A 2,847-nucleotide genomic window follows, 5' to 3' on the forward strand; every position below is an offset into this window, starting at 1 on the left:
GGATCAATTAAACCTGCCACTCGTGCTTCTCTTAATTCTTCTGGCATATCCGTTTGAACTAAGGGGCTAGGATTATCCGGCAGTCAAGGATGTCCCCATATTAGGGTTGCCTGTCCATTTCCAATTCTACGTTGCACCTCAGCTGTCACTATTGCGTGTGCCGCCATTATACTACTCCAACAAAAACTTGGGCAATTCTTAACAGTAGCATCAACAAAACTAGTCGTGGGGTAATAACGAGCCTTATAAATTTTTGCTGCAAATGATCCTGGGTTAGTAAGAAAATGTCATGCCTGCTTTCCTAACATAGCAAGGTTAAACGCTCTTAACTCCTTAAAACCCAAACCACCAAATTTCTTAGGGACACACAATTTATCACAAGCCTTCCAATGTATCCCTCTTTCCCTGCCACTTCCCCACCAGAATTTATTCATGGTTCGCTCAATAGACTGACAAACTGTCTCAGGTAATAAAAAAAACGCTCATTGAAAAAGTAGGCATAGATTGAGCTACGCTTTTCAACAACACTTCCTTACCAGCCTGAGATAGCAACTTTTTACTCCACGATCCAATCCTTTGCCTGATTTTTTCCTCCACATAAGAAAACACAGCTCTCTTATTCCTGCCCACAAAAGATGGTAGGCCAAGATATTTCCCAAAATCGGCCGCTTCTTCGACCTCAAGGCAGCTCGCTACTTGCATTCTGTCCCCCTCGTGAGTGTTTCGGCTAAAACAGATATTAGACTTATTATAATTCACCACCTGACCGGATAACTTCTCGTACCATACCAAGCATTGCTTGATGACACCAGCCTCCTGGATATTCGCTTTGAAAAAAAAAAAAAAAAAAAACAGGCTGTCATCTGTAAAAAACAGATGTGATACGGGAGGTGCCCCCCTCGCAACTCTACACCCATGTATTGATCCTGCTATCTGTTCCCTTTGCAACAACATTGAAAGTGCTTCAGCACAGATAATGAATAAATAAGGGGAAAGGGGATCCCCCTGTCTGAGGCCACGAGTCGGTCTTACACGCTCCCCTACTACACCAATCACCATCACAGTATAATCAACTGTCGTCACACATAACATAATAAGTTGGATCCACTTCTCACTAAACCCCATAACAATCAACATTCCTGTTTAAGTAGTGTCCCACCTCCGCTGCTACCAAGATGTTATCCGTAATTAGTCTGCCTGGAATAAAAGCACTCTGGGATTTCGAGATGAGATCTCCCATAAGCGTTTTCATTCTATTAGCTAACATCTTGGCCATAATTCTATAAATGACATTACTCAAAGCAATAGGCCTCAAGTCTGCTACTGTTTCAGGCACCTCCTTCTTGGGAATCAATATTATGTTAGTATCATTCAAACCTTCCGGGAACACACAAGAATTCAAGGAGTGCGTTATAAACCGAGATACATCATCCCCAACTACTGACCAAAAATGCTGATAGAAGCCCAGATTCATTCCATCCGGGGCCCGGTGCTTTGTCCGGAAACATAGAGAAAATAGTTGTTTTTACCTCGTCCGTATCAAAGGGGCGATCCAGCATCAAGTTTTGCTCATTAGACACACGGGGGGCAAAATTGTCAAAGAGGGGATCATCACAACTTGAGTTATTAGAAGCAAAAATACCTTCAAAATAATCCAAAATAGTCGAGTGCATACTGTTTCCTTCAACCCAGTCACCAACATCATTTTTAATACTAGTAATAAAATTCTTTTTCTTACAAGTAGAGGCATACCTGTGATAGAACTTTGTGTTGGCATCTGCACCACGGAGCCAATGCTGCGTTGCTCGTTGTCTCCAAAAAAATCCTCCTAGGCCTCTAGCTGTTTCAGTTGATTTTCAATCTATTGGAATTTGGCCATAGCGACCGGGTCCCTTCTGTTTCGAATATTCTCTTGTCTCCGCCGCAATTGTCTAATCCGGTCACCAAACTTATGGAACTGATCCCCTCCCCACCGCATCAATTTCATGCCACAAAATTGCTGACAGTGCAGCAACCCCTCCGCCCTCCCCTCCTGCTAGGTCGTTTCAACCACATCCTTACAACCTTCATCCAGCAACCATGTCATCTCAAACCTGAATTTCCTCGGCCCTCCCCCCCCCCCCCCCCCCCCCTCCCCCTTTTTGCGTGCAGATTGCATTAATGCTAAGGAAAAGAGCCGAATGATCCGAAGCTCGAGTCTGTAAATTTTCCACCCATGCATTATCATTCATATCACCCCAACCATCCGTTACCAAGACTTTATCAAGTCTCTCCTCTATCCAATTCTGTGTCCCTTTTCCCTTATCCCATGTAAATTGATGGCCCCTCATCAGCATTTGCATCAGTCCACACCCATCAATAGCCTCCCCAAATCCGCGAAGCAGGCTATTAGGATACGGGTCCCCCCCCCCCCCCCCCCCCCCCCTCTTCTCATTCTGATAAAGGAGATTATTAAAATCCCCAATCACCACCCATGGTACCTTAGGGAATGTTAGATTGCTAGGACTGTTAGATTACTCAAATGTTAGATTTGTTTGGTTTAAAACTAAGGTATGCAAATAAGACGAAGGTAATAAGACAAATTAATTAAAATGCCAAAAGCCCAAAATTAGTAATAAGATAAGGGAATGTGAGATTACCTAAGAAATTGGAGGGTATCTCATGTTCCCTTCCAATAGCTAAAAACTTAATGTGGAGGTTATGTGATATTCTCTGGAAAAATTACATAACCTAAACCAAACATGTGAATCTTATATTCCCAAGCGAATATAATCTTAGTTATCTTATATAACTTGAACCAAACGCCCCGTTAGGGCTTCGATTTTAGAGTTTATGACTGAGTTTTTG

This window comes from Ipomoea nil, unplaced genomic scaffold (assembly GCF_001879475.1).
Source record: "Ipomoea nil cultivar Tokyo-kokei standard unplaced genomic scaffold, Asagao_1.1 scaffold0146, whole genome shotgun sequence".
Lineage (NCBI taxonomy): Eukaryota > Viridiplantae > Streptophyta > Magnoliopsida > Solanales > Convolvulaceae > Ipomoea > Ipomoea nil.